A 27,596-nucleotide genomic window follows, 5' to 3' on the forward strand; every position below is an offset into this window, starting at 1 on the left:
GTTGAGCTTCAGGCCAACTTTTTCACTCTCCTCTTTCGTTTTTATCAAGAGGGTTTTTAGTTCCTCTTCACTTTTGGCCATGAGGGTAGTGTCATCTGCATATCTGAGGTTATTGATATTTCTCCCAGCAATCTTGAATCCAGCCTGTGCTTCTTCCAGCCCAGCATTCCTCATAATGTACTCTGCATATAAGTTAAATAAGCAGGGTGACAATATACAACCTTGACGTACTCCTTTTCCTATTTGGAACCAGTCCGTTGTTCCTTGTCCAGTTCTAACTGTTGCTTCCTGACCTGCATACCGGTTTCTCAAGAGGCAGGTCAGATGGTCTGGGATTCCCATCTCTTTCAGAATGTTCCACAGTTTATTGTGATCCACACAGTCAAAGGCTTTGGCATAGTCAATGAAGCAGAAATAGATGCTTTTCTGGAACTCTCTTGCTTTTTACATGATCCAGTGGATGTTGGCAATTTTATATCTGGTGCCTCTGCCTTTTCTAAAACCAGCTTGAACATTTGGAAGTTCATGGTTCACATATTGCTGAAGCCTGGCTTGGAGAATTTTGAGCATGACTTTACTAATGTGTGAGATGAGTGCAATTGTGCGGTAGTTTGAGCATTCTTTGGCATTGCCTTTCTTGGGGATAGGAATGAAGACTGACCTTTTCCAGTCCTGTGGCCACTGCTGAGTTTTCCAAATTTGCTGGCATATTGAGTGCAACACTTTCACAACATCATCTTTCAGGATTTGAAATAGCTCCACTGGAATTCCATCACCTCCACTAACTTTGTTTGTAGTAATGCTTTCTAAGGCCCACTTGACTTCACATTCCAAGATGTCTGGCTCTAGGTCAGTAATCACACCATCGTGATTATCTGGGCTGGGAAGATCTTTTTTGCACAGTTCTTCTGTGTATTCTTGCCACCTCTTCTTGATATCTTCTGCTTATGTTAGGTCCACAACATTTCTGTCCTTTATTGTGCCCATCTTTGCATGAAATGTTCCCTTGGAATCTCTAATTTTCTTGAAGAGATCTCTTGTCTTTCCTATTCTGTTTTTTTCCTCTATTTCTTTGCATTGATCACTGAGGAAGGCTTTCTTATCTCTCCTTGCTATTCTTTGGAACTCTGCTTTCAGATGCTTATATCTTTCCTTTTCTCCTTTGCTTTTCACTTCTCTTCCTTCCACAACTATCCGTAAGGCCTCCTCAGACAGACATTTTGCCTTTTTGCATTTCTTTTCCATGGGGATGGTCTTGGTCCCTGTCTCCTGTACAATGTCATGAACCTCCATCCATAGTTCATCAGGCACTCTATCTATCAGATCTAGTCCCTTAAATCTATTCCTCACTTCCACTGTATAATCATAAGGGATTTGATTTAGGTCATATCTGAATGGTCTAGTGGTTTTCCCTACTTTCTTCAATTTAAGTCTGAATTTGGCAATAAGGAGTTCATGATCTGAGCCACAGTCAGCTCCTGGTCTTGTTTTTGCTAACTGTATGCAGCTTCTCCATCTTTGGCTGCAAAGAATATAATCAATCTGATTTCGGTGTTGACCATCTGGTGATGTCCATGTGTAGAGTCTTCTCTTGTGTTGTTGGAAGAGGGTGTTTGCTATGACCAGGGCGTTCTCTTGGCAAAACTCTATTAGCCTTTTTCCTGCTTCATTCCATGCTCCAAGGCCAAATTTGCCTGTTACTCCAGGTGTTTCTTAACTTCCTACTTTTGCATTCCAGGTCCCTATAATGAAAACGACATTTTTTTGGGTGTTAGTTCTAAAAGGTCTTATAGGTCTTCATAGAAATGTTCAACTTCAGCTTCTTCATGGTTACTGGTTGGAGGATAGGCTTGGATTACTGTAATATTGAATGGTTTGCCTTAGAAACGAACAGAGATCATTCTGTCATTTTTGAGATTGCATCCAAGTACTGCATTTCAGACTCTTGTTGACCATGATGGCTACTCCATAGGTTGCCTATGTATAAAAGTATATTGCCCACAAATGGTGGGATTTTATTTTGCCTTTCCAATTTGGATTGTGTTTCATGTCTTTGCTCTAGATTTTTGTTTTGTGTTTACCATTACATATGTATAAAACATTTTTTAAATAGAGTAGTTTTTCTATTGATAGCATCTTATCTTCATTTGACTATATGGATTTTGGTTTTCTTTTTACTCTTCTTCTTTGTGTTTTGGAGTTTCAAATTATTCTGTCTTATGTTATGAATTTGTTACAGAATTGAAGGAAGTATAGTTAATTTTACTGCTTCCCTTATTTTAACCTTTATGTTATAATGAATTGTTTAAAAGTCTATCTGATGTAAAGCTAGGAACTTTCTGATTCTGTCTGTCTACCTAGCATCTTACTCAAAGTTTTGTGTACTTTTCCCTTTTTGTTTCTGGTGGAAGAGCTCCTTTCAACATTTCTTTTTTTTTAAAAAATAAATTGTACAAAGCACAACGCCAAAAACATTAACAGTTAAAATTTCACCAAATGAAAAAATACTATAGAATACACAGTTGTAAAAAGCTACATTAAGTTATTTTACAACTGCCTCAAGCTGCAAAAAAAAAAAAAAAACAGTACCATACCTAAGTTATCCCTCTCTCAAGGTAATGCCATTTATGTTATAAACCATGAGCACCCCATCAAAAGACGGAAACTGCTTTTGTTAATTCATATATATATATAACTGTATCACTTTGCTATATACCTGAAACAAACACAACACAGTAAATAAAATATAGTATAATATAAAATAAAAATAAGTAACAGACCTTTGGGGCTTTACACCGAGTTAGAGTTCCTATCAGAGGGATAACAGCACCACAGCCGTACTGAATCCACATGAAGGAGGCACACGAATGACTGGATTACAAGAGTTACAGGAATGAGAGCTGCTCACTTCCCAGAAACTACAGCTCACAGAAAGCCAACAAAGGCGCGAGATACAGACCATTCACTTATGAATGTGTGAAACTCAAGAAAGTCCACATTATTCTGACAACATGTTGAAAGTGCTTTAGAATTCACACAATACTAATTTTCTTATGGTTCTGGTTAAATTATGTATACCAGTTTATAACAAATGGTAAAATCTGTAACTCTGTTTCAACATTTCTTATAAGTCAGGTCTAGTGTTAATGAACTCTATCATCTTTTGTTTGTCTGGCAAAGCCTATGTTTCTCATTCATCTCTGAATAATAACTTTGCTAGAGTATTCTTGGTTAACAGTTTTTATCCATCAGTATTTTGAGAATGTCATTCTACTTACTCCTGGCCTGTAGAGATACTGCTGAGAAATCTGCTGATAACCTAACTGGAGTTCCTTTGTAGGTTACCATCCTTTTTTTAATCTAGTTACCTTTAAGATTTTCTTTGTCATTGACTTTTTGACAGTTTTAATGCAATATGTCTTGAAGAAAAGCTTTTTATGTTGAGGTAATTTGCTGTTCTCTTAGCTTTACAAACTGGTAAATCCAGTTCTTTCTTCAGGTTTGGGAATTTGCTGTTATTACAATTTTTTTTAATAAACTGCTCGCTTCTCTTGGGATATCTATAATTCTACTGTTGCCCTTATTAAACAAGTTGAATAGTTCTCTTATAATTTCCTCATTTAAAAAAATTTAATTTTTTCTCTTCTATCTTTTTTATTTTTATTTCTATCTTCAAGTTCATGAATTCTCCCTACCATGTAGTCTGCTGTATTCCCAGTGTTTTCTAATAATTTTTAAAATTTCACTCTTGTGGTAAATTATTATTTCTATTAATTATTATTATTCCTGAGCTTATTGAACTGCCTTTCTGAGTTTTCTGACAGCTTGTTCAGCTTCTTTATGACAGATATTTTGAATTCTGTTATCAGTTACATTTAAATATTCTATGACTTTTAAGTTTGTCTTCTAGAGAATCAATATTTCCTTACGATTCAGTGTTGCTGTGGTTTTACATGGTGTTTGATGAGTTGGTTCTCTGCCAGCACAAGTGAAGTAGCACATATGTTTCTTCTTTAGATATTTGTTTTTAAAAATTGTTTTCCCTTGATTAGTTGAACAGGTTAGAAATTAGAAGCCATTCTTTTGATTTCAAGTAGGTGTTGATATGGCACAAGTTTTTGGTTTCTATTATCTGAGCTACCTCTGGTTGAATTTGAGAATTGGTTCTTTCTACCCTCCATCACCTGTGTTGGAGGTGTAAACTTGTGCACTCATTGTTGCTTCTCATGTCTCTTGGATCACTGTTGACAAGCTGCTGCTGCTGTCTTCATTGGTGCTGCTGCCTGAGGGACCAGGACACTGGGTACTTCCACCGTGTCCAGAGTCTCTTGAGACTCAGGCTCACTTGCCATGGGCGGGAGGAGAGATTCAAATTAACTCGAATCACAGGTGCTTCTAACATATCTGAGGTTATCAGGTTTATCTGCACCTCCACTTTGTGTTTGGGGCCAGAGTCACGGAAGCCCTTATGACCAGATGGGGGAGTCACTCTGCCCAGTTCACCCTGGTCATGAGAGAAGCCAGAGTTTTGTGTGCTGCCCCCATCCTGGCCGGATGCTACCAAATTATCTGGTGCTGCAGGCTCAGATGCAGGGGCTGGGGGCCCAGGCTCACAGGCACCACCTCTGCTGTCCCCCTGACTCTGCCTCCTCTACGTGTTCTGGTTCACCCACCTTTGAGGGACTGCTGCTGCTGCTGCTAAGTCGCTTCAGTAGTGTCCGACTCTGTGCAACCCCATAGATGGAAGCCCACCAGGCTCCCCCATCCCTGGGATTCTCCAGGCAAGAACACTGGAGTGGGTTGCCATTTCCTTCTCCAATGCATGAAAGGGAAAAGTGTAAGTGAAGTCACTCAATCATGTCCGACTCTTAGCGACCCCATGGACTGCAGCCCACCAGGCTCCTCCGTCCATGGGATTTTCCAGGCAAGAGTACTGGAGTGGGGTGCCATTGCCTTCTCCAACCTTTGAGGGACAGATGTGTGCAATTCTCCAGCACCCTGGTCTGTTGGACAGAAGCACCTTGGTTGAGTTATATGTGATTTACTGGCTGTAGATTGAAGAGGAAAGAAAAATGTCAATGCTGGCATTAATCCTCCACAGTTGACTTTATTTATGGGGATCTATTTCTAGGTCTTCGGTTCTGTTCCATTTATCCTTGTGTCTCTCCTTTCATCAATTCCACACTGTCTTGATTACTGCAGCTTCATAGTAAGTCTTCAATCAAGTAGGGTTGGTTAGTCCTCCAATTTAGGTTGTCTTTCAGTGCTGGGGTGACTATTACAGGTCTTTTCCCTGTTCATGTGAACTTTAGAAACAGTGTTTTCGTATTCACAAAATAACTGGGAGTTTTGATTGAGATTGCACTGAGAAAGTTTTTTATATTAGTGTAGTCAAATTTGTGTCTTAAATGATTTTACTTTTGTGTTCTATTTAAGAAATTCTTCTCTATCTTAAGCCCATAATAATATTCTCTTAAATAGAAATAATTTTAACATTGTCTTTTTATCTCGGTAATCTATCTCATGTTAATTTGTTTTTATATGTGTATAATGTGAGGTGAGAATTGCTTTTTCATTTGTTTTCCCCAGTGGAAAAATTTATCATCCAATCACTATTTGCTGACTAGATCATCACTCTCAGTGATATGACATTCTACTGCATCATAAATCAAGGTTTTATATATGCTTCTATCTACTGTTTTCTTTTCTATTCTAGGCCATTGTCTGAATTATAAATTCCTATATCAAACTTTTATATATTATTTTGTAGTTTTACAGTTAGTCATAACATCTGTTGGGCAAATTCCTAATACTGATCATTTTCAGAAACAGATTTTGGCTCTTCTTTGTTCTTGGTACTGTATGTTTCACGCTCCATGGAGAGTTGTTATGGAATTTTTTCTTTGTTTGAAATTTTTTTCTTAGCAAATCAGTTTGGAGAGAATGGTTATCTTTTTAAGATATTGAGTTTTCTAATACATCAATATTATATTCACATTTCTTTAATGTTTTTAATGAATTTATATTTCTCTCCAAAAATAGCTTTTTCATTGTCTATAAAATTCATTCCTGTATATCTTGAATGTTTTGTGTCTATTGTAAATTTTAAATATTTGCAAAACAATTTTATAAACATTTGTTTAGATAAGGTATTGCTGGTATGTAGAAATTCAGTGAAATTGTGCAGTGATCCTGTGTCCATTAATTATGCTGAATTCTCCTATTAATTTTAATAATTTATAGATTATTTTCTGTTCTGTATGTGGACCAACTTATTTCAGAAGAAAAAGTTTGCAAGAATTACTGTTTTCAATATTTTATTTTTTATGTCTTGATTGAATTTTGTTATTATAGTGTTTCTGTTTTATGTTTTGATTTTTTGGCCATGAGGCATGAAGGACTCTTTGTGACCCCATGGACTGTAGCCCATCATGCTCCTCTGTCCATGGAATTCTCCAGGCAAAAATACTTGAGTGCATTGCCATTTCCTTCTCTAGGTGATCTTCCCAACCCAGGAATGGAGCCTGGGTCTCTTGCATTGCAGGCAGTTTCTTTACCACCTGAGCCACCACAGAAGTCCCTGCATTGGACGGCAGAATCTTAACCACTAGACTGCTAGGGAAGTCCCGCAATTAAAACCAATCATAAACCCAGCTTCTAGTTCCTAACCCAAACAGCTTTTAGGAAAATATATCTCAACCATTTATGTGGGTCATGTATCTTTTCCCTACCTGCTCAAAGTCTGGGAAGTTTATATGCTTTAAAGAAAAGAGAAGAATCCAAGTCATTTATTCATTGTTTCAGCCCACATGGATCCTTGAAATCTGCTGTTCAGGCTGCAAACAGTAGTTGGGAAGCTGCCAAGCCTCAGAATTCTGGCACTAGATTCTATAGAGATATCCCACATAGTCTTTCCCTGTGAGTACTTGTTCCCTTCTCAACATACTTCAGAGAACCATGTGAATGCTTCCAACATTCTTGGACCCTTTCCAAATCTATTGAAATCCAAAATCTCTCTTCTTTGCTGTCCTCAGGCGCTATATTTTCTGTCCTGTACAGTATCCCCACCTCTACACATCATTCTAACATAATCGTTTTAATGGATTTCAGTTTTATGCGAGAATTTTACAAGCTGCTGATTTTAAATAACTTTTGGCTTTACTTTGTTTTTTATTGTGTGTTTGTTTTTCCTAGGGAGAAGGGTGTCATGGAGGAGAAGGGAACTGAGAGTAGACTTACTGCTTGTAAATCACATGAGTTTGTTAGAGCATAAATTTGTATCTTAATTGTATGACCACACTTGTAATGGGGATTTGTTGGTGAGGGTCTGGGGGGTTGAGATATGAATCACTCATATATTCCCATTGCACAGATCTATGTTCAAATTACATGTATCTCTGCTGTATTCTTTTTGTTTTTTTACACTTCACATTATTGTATTGGTTTTGCCATACATTGACATGGGTGTACCCCGGGTGTACATGTGTTCCCCATCTTGAACCCCCCTCCCACCTCCCTCCCCATCCCATCCCTCTGGTTCGTCCCAGTGTACCAGCCCCAAGCATCCTGTATCACGCATCAAACCTGGACTGGCGATTCGTTTCACATATGATAATATACATGTTTCAATGCCATTCTCCCAAATCATCCCACCCTCGCCCTCTCCCATAGAGTCCAAAAGACTGTTCTATACATTTGTGTCTCTTTTACTGTCTTGTATACAGGGTTATCATTATCATCTTTCTAAATCCCATATATATGCATTAGTATACTGTATTGGTGGTTTTTTTTCTGGCTTACTTCACTCTTTATAATAGGCTCCAGTTTCATCCACCTCATTAGAACTGATTCAAATGTATTCTTTTTAATTGCTGAGTAATACTCCATTGTGTATATGTACCAAAGCTTTCTTATCCATTCGTCTGCAGGTGGACATCTAGGTTACTTCCATGTCCTGGCTATTATAAACAGTGCTGTGATGAACATTGAAGTACATGTGTCTCTTTCATATCTGTTTTCCTTGGTGTGTATGCCCAGGAGTGCGATTGCCGGGTTGTATGGCAGTTCTATTTCCAGTTTTTTAAGGAATCTCCACACTGTTCTCCATAGTGGCTGTACTAGTTTGCATCCCCACTAACAGTGTAAGAGGGTTCCCTTTTCTCCACATCCTCTCCACAAGGAAACTATAAGCACGGTGAAAAGACAGCCTTCAGAATGGGAGAAAATAATAGCAAATGAAGCAATTGACAAAGAATTAATCTCAAAAATATATAAGCAACTCCTGAAGCTCAATTCCAGAAAAATAAATGACCCAGTCAAAAAATGGGCCAAAGAACTAAGCAGACATTTCTCCAAAGAAGACATACAGATGGCTAACAAACACATGAAAAGATGCTCAACATCACTCATAACCAGAGAAATGCAAATCAAAACCTCAATGAGGTACCACTTCACGCCAGTCAGAATGGCTGCTAACCAAATGTCTACAAGCAATAAATGCTGGAGAGGATGTGGAGAAAAGGGAACCCTCTTACACTGTTGGTGGGAGTGCTATATTCTTGCATTGCTGCTGTAACTACCTACCACAGACTTAGTGGTTTAAAGTGTGTTATCTTACAAGTCTAGATGTCCAAAGTGCAAAATCAGTCTGACTGGACTAAAGTCAAGGTGTTGGCAGTGCTGGTCCGTTTGGGGTTCCTTGACTCTTGGCTCTTTCTCCACATTACACCAACCTTTTGCTTCTGTTGTCACATCTCTTACTACTCACGCTAATCCCCTGCCTCCCTCATTTAAAGACACTTGTAATTATACTAAGACTCCCTACGTGATCCAGGATAATCACCCCATCTCAAAAGCTTTCATATAATTCTGTCTCCAAATTTCCTTTTGCCACGTAAATTAACTTTCACATATCTGGGGCTTAGGGCACACCTATTTTGAGGAGATATTCATTTGATTTGCCACAACTGACTATTGAATGTCATTACTTTCATGCTTCATAGAAATTTCAATTAGAAAAAAGTTATTGTTTAATATTAATATTCTGATGGAATTTACTTCTATATATCCCTGTTGATGAAAGCAACTTCTCAACTAGTTGCTAATCATCATCCTAAATTCTTTACCCCACATTCAGTAATTTTCTAAGTCAGTTGTTATTTTCTTTAAAAAAAAAAATCTGCTCAATTCACTCCTTGTTTTAATTATCACTGAATTTTGTTTTTAGTTTTTTTCTCATCTCTTACTCATTTATCATAATAACTTTTTGCAGGTTTCCTGCCATCTAGACTCACCTTCTCCAATTGTTTAACACCACAGTAATTAGAGTGATTTCTCTATGACATCATCTGATCATGCCACCTTTTTTCCCCAAAGAAAATGTTAAGATCTGAAGTGGAATTGTGCAATAACTTCCTGTTGTGTATAGGTTAGATGTCTGAAATTGATTGACATGGCCTTGTCTAGACTGCATAGATTGTGATAATACTTCCTAGAATGATGGTGTCATTAAACTTCAGACTTCCCACTGAACTGAATATCCACAACACGGACACCAAGTCTCCTTTTGTTTCCTATTGACTGTGACTGACACAGTAGGTGACAAATGCACTCTCAATTGTTTCATAAATGATTGAAGGGCTTTTAAAATCTGGTCTTACTCATTTAAGCTTTTCCTTTTCCATTTACACATGCACACATCATATTTTGCTGAATTGTTGTTTTGCATCAAATTTGACATTGTTTTTCTGGTGCCTTGCTTTCTTTTCCTCGTTTACTCAATGGGGATTTCTAGTAATTTTAGTCAAAGTGTTCATTTCTAATTAAAAATTAAATAAAAATGAATATGCAAAAATGTCCATCCATTGAAACAATCCTGTGCCTTCTGAAGGCAACTTCCCATCTTGTTGAATTATATACAAATCCACAAATACTAAGCTAAATGTTTCTAGTTCACTCTTTATGTATGTGTCATTCTAAAGAATGCACAACCAAGGGTCTCAATTTACCGATAACTGAGTGCAAGTCTTCAATACTTGTATTAGATTTCTTCTGTGTCCATAAAAGTCACTGCATACTTACTGATTTCAAATGACAAAAATTTACTATCTCATAATTCTGTAAGTCAGGCTTTAAGGTTAGTATAATTGGTTCCTCTGCTCTTGATTTCCTAAAGCCAGAAGCAAGGGATCAGCTGAGTGTGGTCCTATGAGATGCACTGAAGAGAGCCTGTTCATAAGTTCATTCAGGCTGTTGACCAGACTGTTGTAGATGTTGCAGCTATGGAACTGAGGTTTCCATTTCCAGCTGATGTTTACTTCAAAAGGCTGCCTGCTTTTCTTGTCATACTTTCACATGGTCTGCTTACCAACTGCTGCTTCTCCTTCTGTATCATCTTTCCTGACTTCTATACATACTGCTTGAGCTAACTCTTCTGCCTTCTGTCCTGCCTTTTAAAGGCACCTGTGATTGCAAAAGGTCCCCCTAGATTATCGAAAATAATCTCCCTATTGTTTTGTCAGCTGACTAATAACCTTAATATAGTATTCATCTATGACCAGTTCCCCAGGTGGCACTAGTGGTAAAGAACCTGTCTGCCAATACAGGAAACTCAATATACATGGGTTCAATCCTGGGTTGAGAAGATCCCATGGTGGAGGTTACGGCAACCCACTTCAGTATTATTGCCTGGAGAATCCCACGGACAGAGGAACCTGGCAGGCTATTGTCCACTGGGTCTCAAAGAGTTGGACATGAAGTGACATCCTTCTTCCTATTCTTCATCAGCAAAGTTACTTCCCAACAGTACCTACATTAGTGTTTGATTGAAAAACAAAGGTGAAGCAATCTTGCAGGGAGAGGAATAGCATTAGAATTCTGTCTGCACAGTACTGAGGGAGAAAGAAATTCTAACATATTGTTATACAGAAGCATCAAGAAATCTTTGAAATGTTCAAGATAATGTCTATAAAAAAACAAGAACTATAGGCTCTAGAAAGCAATGAGAGTTTTGTCAAAAAATAGAGACTTAAATTTTCCTTCTTTATTTCTTAATTATTAAGATAGTTTATTTTTTTTTTCTCTGCATTGTCTCCTTTCAGGAATTAATAGTAAGCTGGTTTAAATTACAATTGTCTCAGTGTTATCTTTACAAACTCATAAAAATTGGAAAAGCTGAAGACACTGCAATCTAGTCTGCTGCAGGCTTGAGCAAAACAGGAAACCAGGTGGGATCAGTATGTTTTGGGGGCCAGTGAGAAAAGAAGACAGCAGATTGTGTGCCTGAGGCCTTCAGGAAGAAAGTGAAAGCTTAACTGGCAGCCCAACCATGAAAAGTTATTCAATATCAGAAGCAACATTTTGTTTTTAAGATTTAATTACCTCAAACCAAAAATTTTAAGTTTTTGTATTGGTTCTTTGATATTTTTGATAGTCTGGTTTCTTGCCTCAGTTCAAATGATCCAAGGGAACATGTAGTCTGCTTGATTTTTATAAAGCTGAATGGATGTAGATAACCCTGGTGACTCAAATGGTAAAGAATCTGTCCACAGTACAGGGCACCCTGGTTCGATCCCTGGGTCGGGAAGATCCCTTGGAGAAAGGAATGGTTTTCCACTCCAGTATTCCTTCCTTAAGAATTCCATGGATGGAGGAGCATGGCAGGCTACAGTCCCTAGGGTCTCAAAGAGTTAGATATGAGCGAGTGGCTAACCCAGTACAAGAATATATATATATATATATATTTTTTTTTTACATTGTTTTAAAAAATGTGTTCTGAAATTTGGTATTTACATATGAAAAGAATAAAATTTTTCTTTAGTATCTTTTTATACTACTTTATTATTTCTAAATTTCCCTTTGTATAAAATAAATAACCTTTATTTTAAATTAATAATTAAATAGCTGCTAACAAGTTACTTTTTTTGCATTACTGGTAGCCTCTATTATTTTTCCTCTTCCTATTTCCATCCCACTTTATTCTTTGGTTCAGTGTAAAGTATATCTGGAGGCTCCAAAATTTACCACATACTGCAATATAAAAATGAATGAGGCAGTCCTAGACTTTGATAGTATCAGTTTGTGATGGAAAGACAGACCCAAAATATTTCAGTTCACTGTGCACAGAAAATGTGACGAATGAGGAAGTTTCTACAAGTCAGCATGAAAAGATAAGGAGTGTACAGAATGTAAAGTAACCACCCAGTAGTTGGACTGGCTGGTGGAAAAGGTTTATTTTACAGATCTCCTTTTGAAGGGTGATTCAATCCATATATTTTTGAGGTTGAATTTTGACACATTCTATTTGGTGAGATTCATCTTGATATCAGATACTTATTCTTGCAACAATAAAGTAGTTTTGCACTGGAGGAGGAAGGGATACTCCTTGATATAAGTTACTTATCCAACTGGCCAAGAGCATCCAAATGTCCAAGGATACCTTTTCTTGGTAACTAGTCTACTTTTCTTCTCATGAAAAGTAAAAAAAAAAAAAAAAGTTTATATTAGCTATACCACCCCGATCTCTATTAATCTGATTCAGTACTCTTCCAAAGAGATGACATAAGCAAAAGCATTGTGATTTTTGTGCAAACCTGGATCCATAGGAGAGATAATCTCTCCCTACCATGACACATCACATGCATACTCAAAAATAAAAATATTAGATTCATGCAAATGATTTTCATGGTCCCCCTGCCCACTTTCAATTATATTCTGCTCCAATAGAGAAATCCTAGGGCAGCCACCACTATTATGGAAGATTAAACAATTTTTTCAGTGCCTGTGTGGAATGACCCTGAGTTTATTATCAGTGAATATACCTCAGTTTATATTGGTGCTGATATGCAGAGTACTAAGCAGTTAGTGCCCACATATATTGTTTTACTTTTTTCTTACATGGGGAAGGAGAAGGAGGGAGTAAAATACTACAAAGAAAACTGCATTTTTAGTTGGAGCAGCAGGATCTATTTCCTCACCAGGGATCAAACCCAGGCCCCCTGCATTGGGAGCTCGGAATCTTAGCCACTAGACCACCAGGGAAGTCCCCTGTACTTTTACATGAATCATAATACATGCTCCTAGTTATAGCTGTGGTGATAATTAAGGACAATGGAGCTTTGTTACTTCTCCCACCAGTTACCAGGCATGTGATAGTTTAGAAACTCCCTTTAGACATGACATAAGTATGTGTGTATGCTTATAAGCATATATTTGTTTCTACTTGTAGTAATTTCAGATTCTCTTTGTTTTCTAGTCATTTTCAAGGAGCAATTTCCAAATGCACATGACAGTTTTTTTTTCTGGAAACATTAATTATGTGTAAAAGTTATTTAAAATTTCTCATATAAATCACCTATCATAGACTTTTTGGGATTCAAAATCACTGTGGACATTGATAGCTACATGAAAATAAAAGATGCTTGCTCCTTTCAAGAAAAGCTATGACAAACCTAGACAGTGTAGTAAAAAATAGAGACATCACTTTGCTGACAAACATCCATATCGTCAAATCTATGGTTTTTCTAGTAGTCATGTATGAATATGAGAGTTGGACCATAAAGAAGGCTGAGCACTAAAGAACTGATGCTTTCAAACTATAGTGTTGGAGAAGATTCTTGAGAGTCCCTTGGACTACAAGGAGATCCAACCAGTCCATCCTAAAGGAAATCAACCCTGAATATTCATTGGAAGGACTGGTGCTGAAGCTGAAGCTCCAGTACTTTGGCCACCTGATGCAGTGAACCAACTCACTGGGAAAAAGCCCTGATGCTGGAAAAGACTGCAGGCAGGAGAAGGGCCAACAGAGGATGAGTTGGTTGGATGGCATCACTGACTCAATGGACATGAGTTTGAGCAAACTCTGGGAGATGGTAAAGGTAAATGGTCAAGAACAGGGAAGCTATGGCTTGCTTTTTAGTCCATGGGGTTGCAGAGAGTCAGACACAACTGAGCGACTGAACAATAGCGAGAGTATATCTAGCCATAAAAACCACAGAAAACCTAGAGCTATCCATTGTACACATAAAGTGAAGATCATAGGAAATAGTCTGGTGAATTTTTGTAAAGGAAATACAATAAATGAATATCCTCAGAAAATAATACTGACTATTTCACCTTCCCCTTCAATGCAGGGTGAAATTTATATAATCAATTCTCATGAGTTTATGGATCATCTGGGTAGCTTTTCTAATTTTGACTGAACTCATTCATGTGTCTGCATTTGTCTGTGTATCAAGTAGGCAACCCTGCTAAATTTGTCTAGGTTTTTGTTTGTTTGTTTTTCATGTATTTGGGGCTTGGCTGGCTTTAGGCTGGTCTAGAATATCCTTAGCTGAGAAAATGGGCTCTTCTCCAAATGATCTCTGTTTTCCATCAGATTAGTTTCTTCTCACAAGGGAGGGAGGTACCCAAGTGAGAGAACAGTATCAAGCAAGGCATTTGAAATTTGCATACAATCACTTCAAAAACACAGGAAATCACAGGACAGTCCAGATGCAGGGTATGAAGAAATGGGCTTTGCCTCTTACAGAGAGAAGCTGCAAAGTCACTTTGCAAAAGCATGAATATGGGGTTGAGTGAAAAATTGGGATCATTTTGTAATCAAGACACTAACATACATGCATAAAGGTCATGATATTTGCTATGGAGAGAAAGAAGAAAAGAGTTCAAAAGATAACAGAAGGTTATTTGTATAGACATTCTGGGCTATGGTAATGTTCTGGGTCCTGGGTGGTTCAGGTGATAAAGAACCAATGCAGGAGAAGCAAGCAGGAGAGGTGTGTTTGATCCTTGGGTCAGGAAGATCCCCTGGAGTAGGATCCCACTCCAGTGTTCTTGCCTGGAAAATACCATGGACAGAGGAGCCAGACAGGCTACAGTGCTTGGTGTCATAAAGAGTTGGACTTGACTGAGCACAGAACAGCAGCAAAGCAGCAGGCTTTTAATGGAGGGAAAAAGGAAAACCATTGGAGGATTTTGAACAAAAGAATCATGGCCACATGAAGGGATATGAAGGAAGCAATTAGCATAAATCTGGAGTTCAAAAGTGAGGTCTGAGTTGAGAATACTTGTATTATCTGCTAAAGTTGTAAAATTCTCATTTATATTATATACATTTAATAAATTTCATTAAATTATATTTATGTGAATTTACTATATCATGAAATAATATGAAATCCTGATTTCTATAAACATATGTGAGAAAGCTGTACCATTTGCAAATTTGATAAATATGGTTTCTATATCTGCTCCCAAGTTTAGCATGTAAGAAACAAACCCAGTTATTTGCTTTTTTCATCCCTATAAATCAGTGGCTACTAGAAAAATAATAATTTTTAATCTTGGTTGCTTTTTGCTACCGAGAAAAACAAACTGTTTATTTTTAACATAGTATTTTAAAATAAATATAGTTTATATGAATATTGCCTCTTTCTTTCTTTTTTTTTTCCTTTTGGCATGTCCATGAATCTCCTCCAGTTCTGGATCATTTTTCACCTATATGAATGTTAAAGATATCAACCAATGAAATGTTTTACACAGAAATAATTAAATAAATATATGTAATTGGGGGAGAATCAGTGTAGAGCCTAAAAGAAAAGCCATGGCTTACTTTCAACAAAAAGTGTATATAGTTGTGATCTTTCTATATTTCTAGGAAGCTAACACAATTGACCCAACTCAGAAATTCCAATTAACTTGGCATCTGTTGAAAAGAGAGCAGAATAGCATACAGTCTGTTTCAAATATTTTTGCATAAAGTGGCTAACAGTTTAATGAAGCAAACAATAAGGGGAATAAGTTTAGTAATTTATTGACAATTAAGTAATGAATAGTTGATAACTTGTAAGAAAAGGCAATTCAGATAATCATAGACATCCAGAGAATAAGAATTTAGAGTTTTAAGGAAAAAGCATAGAAAACAATAACTTCAGGAAGGTGTAGCATTCTACTAATAACACTAAAAAAGATTTATTTAATGCATAATATTATGAATTTCAAAAAATGAATCCTATTGGTATTATAAATTGAAGAAGCAAATTATGATACTATAGGAGTATATATATAAATACATATGCACTCACACACACAGCACATAAGGTGCATGCAAGATATGTTTAGCAATGAAATACAATGGCTTATTCTGACCATATTTAACATATTCATTTGATTTTTTAAGTTTTTTTTTTTGTCTTTCTTGTGAAGATGCAAGAAACTTTTACTTGAGAGGTGCTTAAATGAGACACTTGTAAGTGAGGCTTCTTTGATGACAATATTCTGAATTTCCTCAGTGAAGATTCTGTCAGTCTCAAAATTTTCAGATGCTTACTGAAATGTAATGGGTGATCAAACTTTAAAGTCCTAAGCGATCCACATCATTCACTGTTAATAATAAGTTCTCTCCCTTTTAGATTTCAGTTACAAACGGTGAATAATTTCTAGAAGAGACAACATAGTCACTATAGCTAAGAATACTATATTTTATATCTAAGTGATATATGAAAACACTGGAGGATTGTAATGGTAATATGATATACTCTGACATATTTTGTTGTTGTCATTGTTATCTTTAACAGCTTAATTGAGGTATACTATCAATACCATACAATGGACCCATTTAAGTGTTAGTTCACATGCTGGTTTAACTATATCAACACAGTCTAATGTATATTTGGAATATATATGGAATATTTACATCACCCCTAAACATTTCTTGCTGCCCATTTTCAATCAAATGTCTGCTCCTATCTCTTACCCAAGAAAATATATATCACTTTTTGATATGTAGGCTTGCTGTGTTTAGAAATTTCATATATTTTTAGCATTTTTTTAGATTCCACATACAAGCAAAATCTTATGTTGTCTTTTCCTGACTTACTTCAGTCAGTGTGACAGTCTCTAAGTCCATCCATGATGCTACAAATGACATTATTTCATTCTTTTTTATGGCAGTGTAATATTTCATTGTATATATGGACCGCATCTTCTTTATGCATTCCTCTGTTGATGGACATTTAGGTTGTGTCCCTATCCAAGCTAATATTAATAATGCTCCAGTGAACATGGGGGTGCATGCGTTGTCTTCTCCCACTGCCCTCAGTCTTTCCCAGCATCAGGGTCTTTTCCAATGAGTCAGTCCTTCACATCAGGTGGCCAAAGGCTTGGAGTTTCAGCTTCAGCATCAGTCCTTCCAATGAATGTTCAGTGTTGATTTCCTTTAGGACTGACTGGTTTGATCTCCTTGCTGTCCAAGGGACTCTCAAGAGTTTTCAGCACCACAGTTTGAAAGCACCAGTTCTTCAATGCTCAGCCTGCTTTATTGTCCAACTTTCACATTTGTACAGTGCTATTCCAATTCACATTCCCATTAACAGTATAGGAGTGCTCCCTTTTCTCAGCATTTATAGCTAATAGGTTTTTTTGTTGATGTCCATTCTCACTGGTGTGAAATGATAACCCGTTGTCATTTTGATTTGCATTTCTCTAATAATTAGTGATGTTGAGCATGATTTAATGTGCTTTTTTGGCTATTTGTATGTCTTTCTTGGAGAAAAATATACTGAGATCTTCCTCTCACTTTTTGATTGGTTGTTTGATTTTGATATTGAATTGCATGAGCTGGTTGTATATTTGGGGCTTAATGCTTTGTTGGTCACTTCATTTGCAAATATTTTCTTCCATTCCGATGGTTGTTTTCTTGTTTCCTTTGCTATACAAAAGCTTTCAAGTACAATTAGGCCCCATTTTTTTAATTTTTGTTTTTATTTTCATTACTCTAGGAGGTGGATCAAAAAGATCAAATGAACTTATTCAGAAAACAGAAATAAAGTCACAAATTTAGAAAATGAATTTATGGTCACTAGAGGGGAAAAGTGGGGGTTAGATAAATTGGTAGACTGGGATTGATATATACAAGCTGTTATATATAAAATAGATAACTAATAAGAACTAGCACAGCACAGGAACTCTACTCAATACTTTGTAATGGCCTTAATAAAGGAAAAGAATCAATCTAAAATATAGCAGATGTATATGTGTATGTATATATATGTATATACACAAAATAAACTTGATTCACTTTACTGTACAGCAGAAACTAACACAACATTGAAAATCACTCTACTCCCAATAAGTATTATTAAAAAAGAAATTTCATATAAATAGATCATACAATAATTATCTTTTGTGTTAGTATTCTCTCTCTTACCATGATGTTTTGAGATTTATCTGTTAATATCATGTTACTATTTCATTAACATTAATGAATGTTAACATGTTAATATTTCATTCCCTTTTTATTGCTGACAAGTGTTCCAACTTTTTCATAGATATATGGGAAGAATCAGATTGACTGAAAAATCTTAAGAGATCTATAAGACTTACTCTCTAATTTTACAAACAAGATATTTGATATTCAGAACAGTGAAGTGTCCAGACAAAATACACAGAGCTAGTTAATAGCGAAGCCCTCTGACAATAGTAACCAGCTCTCTGAACTTTAAAAAGAAAATATCTCCATGACACTTTCTTTTTCCACTTTTTCCTGCCTTCTGTCCTGAATCTTATACCCATGAGTCATTTTTAATGTTTTCATTTTCTCTTCATGAATAGATTTCTCATTTATTGAAAATAAATTTTTTGAAATTGAATTTCATCATTTATAATGAAGCCATATGCTTCTCCCTGCATATGAATTTTGTTTCATCTAGCTATTATTCCTTAGTCCATAAAAACATCTCTTTAAGAAGTCCAACTTATACAACTATGATAGTTTTGGTTATATATTTTGATGTGATTTACATTTGTATTCCTCATTTATTTTGCTGTTGTATCAATAATAGCATTTACAGAGTCTTACTTTATCTCAACCCTGACAGGAGGGTAACATCACAATCCTCTGCCCACAATTGGAAACATTATGCCTAGCCCTATCCCTGCATCATAATAAAATTCCCAAGCCAGTCACCTTTCCCAGCTCTTTCAAACCATTTTAGACCAACTTGGGAGGCGTACTCTATACTCCTCCAAAACACTTATTTTGCAAGTACAAACATACCTCATTTTATTGCACTTTGGAGATATTAAGTGTTTTACATATTGAAAGTTTGTCCAACCCTGCCCCAAGCAAGTCTATGTGCAGCATTTTTCGAAAAGCATTTGATCACCCTGTGTCTCTGTGTCACATTTTGGTAATTCTCACAATATCTCAAACTTCTTCATTATTATTATATTTGCTATGATGATCTGTGATCAGGGACTTTTGATGTCACTATTGTAATTGTTTCAGGGTGCAAACTGCATCCATATAAGATCTTGTGACATCCTAAATTATTATGAGAATGAATCAATGAATTAATGTATACAAAAAGGCACAGGATAACACCTGGTAACTAAAACACATTCAATGTCACTTAGTATTATTAGCATTTTTATTGATATTGCTGAAATAAGCTTGGGGATAGGCATCAGACTTAGTGTCCCAGTACTATTGTTCAGTTATATTTGAACTGTGAGGAATGTTTTCACATTTTCTGGACATGTATTTCCATTCAATTCAATTTTTAAAAAGCTTTTCACTGCCAAAATGGACCTTAAAGGCTAATTTTTAATTATATATGAACTCTCCTCACACTTTTCTCCTTCATTTTTTTCCCTCTTCAATTAAAGTGCAGCAGTTCCTTAGATGATGCAATTGTCTTTGATGGTATTGCTGAAAATCTCAGTTTTGAGGTAGCTAACAAATAAATTAAGGGAGCAGTCAGTACCAGCTACTGACCTTGTGTCATCAGAGTCCAGGGAAACGACCCAATGCTTCTATTTTTTAGGTTCTTTGTTTCTTTGTTTGTTTTTAGATTCTGAGTATTACAATGAGATCATATAGTATTTGCTTTTTACATTCAATTTATTTCTGATTTATTTATTTCATCCATGTTGTAGAAAATGGCAGGGCTTTTTTTCCCCTTGTTGTGACTAAATAATATTTCGTTATAAATCCTTGCTCTTAAATGACTCATAGTCCAATAGATTAATATAGTCAATATAACTATTTTTTCTTAATTCTTAAATTGAGTTCTCATTTTAGGAAGATTCAAATTGTACTTATATTGTATACCATGTCGTATAAATCTCGGTATATGAAGTGTAATTTTTTAATTCTCTCAGTTGTATTCCTTCCCTCAAAAGAGAAAATTCAGGAATAGATTTCATGGTTTCCTACTTTCTGATTCTCAACTGGAAGCTCAAAATCTCATACTGTAGAGATTTTCTACCAGGATGACACTCCAGATCTGCCAGCTGAGTAGTTTACTGTTTTATTTACAAGGCAATGGTTTCCCATATCGTTTATCATCAGTGGAGAGAATTATAAGAGGTAAAATTAGAATAGATTAAGATACACTGTAGTTGTAGGTGAAATATTTAGCAAATTGATAAGTAAATTTCTATAAATCAACACCTAGTTACAGAGAACAAGCTGAATAATTCATAGTGTTCAAAAACCTAGGATTATATAAAGACTTAGGGACAATTATTTTCCATGTTTTATGAACTGAATATTTGTGTTCCCTGAAAATTCATATGTTAAAGCCCTAACCCCCAGCCTGATGGTATTTGGAAGTGAGGACCTTGGAAGGAAGTAGATTTAAAAGAGGTCATGAAAGTGGAACCCTCATGCAAGCCACTCCAGTACTTTTGCCTAGAAAATCCCATGGATGGAGGAGCCTGGTAGGCTGCAGTCCGTGGGGTCGCTAGGGGTCGGACACGACTGAGCAACTTCACTTTCACTTTTCACTTTCGCACATTGGAGAAGAAAATGGCAAGCCTCTCCAGTGTTCTTGCCTGGACAATCCCAGGGACGGGGGAGCCTGGTGGGCTTCCGTCTGTGGGGTCACACAGAGTCGGACATGACTGAAGTGACTTAGCAGCAGCAGCAGCATGATGGGATTAGTGTTCTTATAAGAAAAGGAGAGATTTGAGAACTCTCTCTTATTCTATCTGTTTCTCTCGCAGCCATGTAAGGATCAGCAAGAAGGTACAGCCTGTAAGCCAGTAAGAAGTCCTTCATCAGGGACCAAATTGACCAGTAAATTGATCTTGGAATTCCTGGCCTCTAGACCATAAGTAAGATGTAAATTCCTGTTTAAACCATCCGATCGATACTATTTTGTTAGAGCAATGAGAATTTGATATGAGTATAGAAGGAATAAATAAGCAAAAATAACTAAATGCAATGTAGTTATAATGTAATGTTATCAATGAAACTAATATTGTTTTAACGTCTCAAAAATCAAAAAGAAAAGGAAAAGGAATATACAATCTTACAAGATAAAAAGTTAAAACTGATATTCTGTATTGTGGTGCTTTATAATTAGTTATTTAAAAGAAAAATACACACATCAGATATTTCTACACTACTATCTAAACTCAGGAATAACTAAAATATGTGATATTTTCTTGAATAATTAATTTTCAGAATTAACAAATATGTTTTAAAATTAATTATGTATATATGGTTTTCTTGCATTAATTTTCTGATTACTAAATACATGTTCATTATATCTATTTTTAAAAACATAAAAGAAGAAAGGTTATTATATTCTCTATATTTATTTAATTCTATATATTATTTAATAGATATTTTAACAAATTCAAATTACATTTACTATATAAATCTGACAGTGTCCAAAGTCAAGAAATAGTGTCTTTTAAAAAATTCAACCAACTGACATCAGAAAACAATAGTTCATTGCCTTGAATTTAGTGATATTAAAAATATGTGAATATAGAACTTTAGAGTTTCTATTACTTCAATTGGTTACCTAGTCTTGTTCGAGCCCATCTCCCCCCAACACTGGGGAAATTATTTGCACATTTTCTAGTAATTTGTAAGAAATTTTCATATACTGAATGGCATTTCTTTGTATTCATATAGCATTAATTTCCAATTCACCTATGTGTCTTTTAAAATTTTCTTTATGGCACGTCACTTATGATTCTAGATGTCAATTTGTTATGAGCAAATCTATTTTTCCTTTGGTGTCTTTGGTATGAGATGATACATACAAAATATGTATATTTGTGTTCTTAATTTATTGTTTATTTCTTTTAATTTTTAACTAGTAGACAAAAACTGGGATATTTTTGTGACATGCCTGTAAGAAATAAGGTGGAGGCAATAGGGGATGGGAGTCAATGGTGTTATCATGTAGGTAGGCCCATGGGATGTTGTTTGAGGTCTTTGGCTGATTAATTATAGTAAAATGAAAACAAACAAAAAACAGCTACTTCCCTCAGGCAATTGCAACTCTTGGCACACAAATGGTGCTGCTCCAAAGATGTGCAAAAATGATAAAAGACTACAGGGAGAAAAGGTATCTTCTCATATCTGACAGAAAGAGTGAAGTTCTGTCAGCTAGGACAATTGGAGAGAAAGCAGTATTTTTATCACGTTGTTAATGACACAACTTTGGAAGACCCGCAACAATATGTATTCCAAAACGCTAATAGTGATAGAAGACTTGAATAATACCAACTGGAGAAGCCAGCACTCAGCAGAGGGACATTCAGCTCAGTTCAGTTCAGTTCAGTCGCTCAGTCTTGTCCGACTCTTTGTGACCCCATGAATCACAGCACACTAGGCCTCCCTGTCCATCACCAACTCCTGGAGTTCACTCAAACTCATGTCCATCGAGGAGAGCAAAAGCAGCCATGAGGCAGCATACAAAATTCTTAAAAACAAGGAAGAAAGCTCCTGAAAATTCCCAGTGGCCAAGAAAGTAGCAGATGAGGAATGTATTTGTGGTTTGGGAAATTTTGGTTATGTAGCTAGGTGACAAAAAGGTCATAAAAGTTTATGAGCCTTGAAATGTTACTGATGTTTATTGTGGTTATATTACATTTTGATGGTAATAATAGACTTGCAGAGAAAAAAATGAGATTAGTACATAATTCCATTTGCTGATTTGCTTACACATTCAAATTCAACATAAAAGCAAAACATATAATTTTTATTATTTCACATCTGCTTTCAGAACCTACACATTTCCACTCTCTATTACTAGTCCTGAAAGTGAATTTCAAGCCATATTTAGTTTTAAGAGAAAATAGAAAGAATAGGGAGAAAAATATTTTCAAAAGCGGTGAAAAGAAAGCATTTAAGGAAAATGACAAGAATGATCAGGGACATGAAAAATAAAATAATATGTTGGTTAATATCTAAATTATTTTCATAAAATATAAGCCATTCTTTCTGATTCATAAGCTCTAATATTCATTCTTTCTCTTGTCAATTATTTTGCTCTTTAAAACATTTCTTACCTTTAAACCATTAAATATAAGGCTCCTGCTGCTAAGTCACTTCAGTCGTGTCTGACTCTGTGTGACCCCATAGACAGAAGCCCACCAGGGTCCCCTGTCCCTGGGATTCTCCAGGCAAGAACACTGGAGTGGGTTGCCATTTCCTTCTCCAATGTGTGAAAGTGAAAAGTGAAAGTGAAGTCGCTCAGTCGTGTCTGACTCATAGCGACCCAATAGACTGCAGGCTACCAGGCTCCTCCATCCATAGGATTTTCTAGGCAAGAATACTGGAGTGGCTTGCCATTGCCTTCTCCTACAAAGCCATAAATTGATGTCTTATAAATGCTACTTTTGAAAGAATAAGGTTGATGTTCTTCAGTTTTCTAATTTCTTACACTTCCTTTTGGTTTTATCAATGGACAATAGATTAACAAAAACTAAAATCGGTGTGTGCATGTGTGCCTGTGTCTGTTGCAGAAAATAATTCATACACATCACTCAGCATGTGCAATCCTATATATATTACCTCAAAAAAACTAATATGAAAGATGTTAGTCAAGATTCATGGTGAGCAACACTAATTTTTAAAAAAATCTGAACACAGTGATGGAAAACACTGAGGATCAAAGGCTGTGATAAGAATGTTCAAGGATCTGTGTGACAGATTCAAATGAATAAAAATGTGATAGAAGCATGAACATTAGTTCTTGTTTCTTTATCTTGATACTGAGAAGAGTAATAGCCATAGACAAGATAAAAAGAAGCCCTGCTTTGTGGAATAGAATGAATGACTTTAGATTTAGAATTGATATTGACCCCTCATCTCAGACATTGAAGAAACTGTATAAGTATGGGGGGAATGGAGAGGATGAGAAGAAAACTGATTATTCACTTAGAACTTCAGTTTGTCTGAAGTAATCACAAAGTAAGGGAAAAAAGTAGCAGTGACTTTTACTGATCATCAAAGCTACAGATAAAAACTCAGACCAATAAGAATAGAAAAAGACATGAAATGATATGAGAGAATTACTGCTTCTCAATTTGAGAATGAATTCAGAAATTCAGTTTTTAATTCAGAATCTACGTACCTTCTATTCTTTTAATATTAACATTTAAGAACATCTTAAAAAGTTTAAATTGTAGATGGCAGATAAACATTATTTTTTAAATAGCCAGACAGGTTTAAAAGGAAAAAAATAAATTTCTGGTGATATTGAATCACTTTATTATAATAGGACTAATGCACCTAAAGAGTACTTCATATTTGCAAATTTACTGAGAATTTATAAGAAATATTCATAAAAATATTTGTGGAGAAGTGGTTAAGAAATACACAGAAAATGTGGAGGAATCATTGTATCATGGTTTGTATATGTAAAGTCAGTGCCAATACAAATATTATTTTAAAATATATAATTATTATCTACATGAAAAAAATTTACTCATCTTTGAGACCAGTTTCAAAGTCTTATGTCTCTGACAGTTTCGCCCATATTTCTTCTTCCAAGATAGACTTAAAGCTCCTTATCGAACACTGTTTACAATAACAGCATAATGGGAAGTTTCTCCATTTATTAAATTAATAATGTTTGAAAGCCTACATGTGAATAAATGCATGTACAAAGTAATTTCAGGTTATCATAAATTGTATTAATTAAATAATACAGGTTACCCTGATTAAAAACATATATAAGCTACTACCCAAAGCAATCTAAAGATTTAATATAATCTCTATCAAATTACCCATGACAAATAATCTTAGAACAAATGTCCTAAAATTTTAAGAAATGATAAAAAAGTCCAGAATTGCCAAGGCAATCTTGAGGAAAAAGAACAACGCTGGAGGCAAAACCCTGTCAGACTTTAGAAAATGCTACAAAACTGTAGTAATCAAAACAACATGGTATTGGCACAAAAACAGATATACGGACCCCTGAAAGAGAATAGAGAGCCCAGAAATAAACCCACACACCGATGGCCAATTAATCTTCAACAAAGGAGGCAAGAATACATAAAAAACAAAATAAATATATGAGCATGTTCTCTTGATGAAATTATCAGGAGCAACTCTTATAGGAGGTGGTAATTAAGTCCTGAATATGTGGTTCATGCATACTCAGTCATGTCTGACTCTTTGCCATCCTATAGACTGTGGCCCGTCAGGCTCTTCCGTCCATGGAATTTTCCAGGTAAGAATACTGGATGTGTTGCCATTTCCTACTCCAAGGAATCTTCCTGGCCCAGAGATCAAACCCACATCTCCTGCATTGGCAGGCAGGTTCTTTACCACTAATGCCACCTGGGAAGCCCAGTACATGGTAAGAAAATGCGGTAGGATTCAGGTAAGTGGCACAGGAAAAGATCTTGGCGAAAATCATTTAGTGACAGTTACAACGAGGTTGGCATAACTTTCTGCGTGACTTTTTTCTATCATCAGTGAGTGATAGCAAGAGAAGTTCCAACGGAAAGAGAGAAAAGAATAAAAGGACTCAAAAATAGGAAAGTCCAGAGTGTTTATGAAGTGTAGTCGATATATATGCTAGTTTACTGAAACATGGCAACCCACTCCAGTATTCTTGCCTGGGAAAACCAATGACAGAGGAGCCTGGTGGGCTATAGTTCATGGGATTCCAAAGAGCCGGACATGACTGAGCAACTAAACAACAATACTACAACTTAGGGGAACTATGATCTAGAACATTGGAAGGAAAGATTTGAGGACATATTTTATCCAGCCTTGAATACCAAAATGTATCAATTGTAATTAATTCGGTAAGCAACAGGGAACCAATGATGCTTATCGAGCAAGAGAGTAGCATGAATGTCATTGTCTGTGGCAGAATTTTTAACATTGAAAAATGTTTCAGTGTGTTACATTTTCTTTATACATTCGTCCATTCCCAGACAATTAGTTTGGTTCTTAATGTCTTGACTCCTGTCACAGGTGGGGGTTCTTTACTGCTGAGCTACTAGGGAACCTCAACCTCTTGACTCTTGTGAATAAAACATGGGAGTGCAAATATGTCTTCAAGATGATAATTTTCTCTCCTTTGGATAGATATCCAGAAGTGGAATTGCTATGACATATGATAGTTCTATTTTGATTTGTACTCCTCGTTGCAAATGCTGCATAGCATGTATTAAACGTTTTCTGTAACATTATATATTTTATATTTAAACATGTTTTATATGCTATATATTGTGTTACTTAGTATATACAGCATATTTTATGTTACATAAGCTACATATTATAAACTTCATAAATATATATACTAGACCCTTGTATAAGTGCCTTAATTAATTTAATTCTTATAATTAATCTTGAGTTGAGGAAAAGTTTATTTCCCAAATCCTATAGACGAAGATTGAAACTAGCTATGCAAAGCACATTGTTCTCATTTTCTATTCTAGAGAAAGTATAGAGTTAAAAATGTGAGAAAAGTAGTATCCAAAGGGGAAATATTACTTAATCACTTGTGAATTTCTCTTATATTAGTTGTGGCAAGAACTACTGTCAATGTTCTAATGACATGCACTTGATCTTGGCATGCCCTTTGGTTGGTTTGGGACCCCATGGACTATAGCCCACCAAGATCCTCTGTCCACGGGATTCATAAGGTAAGAATACTGGAGTGGGTTGCCATTTCCTTCTCCAGGGCATCTTCCAGACCTAGGGACCGAACCCAGGTCTCCTACATTGCAGGCAGACTCTTTACCAGCTGAGCCACCAAGGAAGCCCTGGCATGCCCTTTAGTTTCCAGTTTTACTCAAGGTACCTTAATTTTCTGCCACTTGGAGGCACTCTTGCACCATTAGATAGAACTTCCTGGCTTTGAACTAGGCTTCTCAGGAAACTCAAAGGTTAAGACTGAGGCTTAAACTGCAATCTGTAAAATCTGCACATCTTAATCAATGAAATTGATGACCAGAACCTGGCTTTATTGTCAGGTCAAGTATTGGTGCCGCTATTTCAACTGTGTTCTGAACACAGAAACTACCAAAAGATCCCATGTTCTTCGGGTTATGGGAAAGTGCCCATCCTTCCCTTCCAGACAGATGGTAGGTGGTCTAGGATGTTCCGGGCTGTGGTGGGACCCGTCTTCAGACAGCAAAGTCTGGAGAGGACTGCCAACGAGGATGAGGCAAAGTAGGCAGAAAGATGGAGCCAGTCAGAAGGTTCTGGGTTTAAATACAGAAGGAATACATAATGTCAGAAAGTACTGATCTTCAGGGAGTTTGACTGGAGTGTGGGGAGTTACATCCAGTTAGCTTACTTGAAGTACTAAAGTTATAGGACTTTTTTGTAG

Source organism: Moschus berezovskii, chromosome 13 (assembly GCF_049115385.1).
Source record: "Moschus berezovskii isolate FMDL1 chromosome 13, NW_MosBer_1.0, whole genome shotgun sequence".
Classification (NCBI taxonomy): Eukaryota; Metazoa; Chordata; class Mammalia; order Artiodactyla; family Moschidae; genus Moschus; species Moschus berezovskii.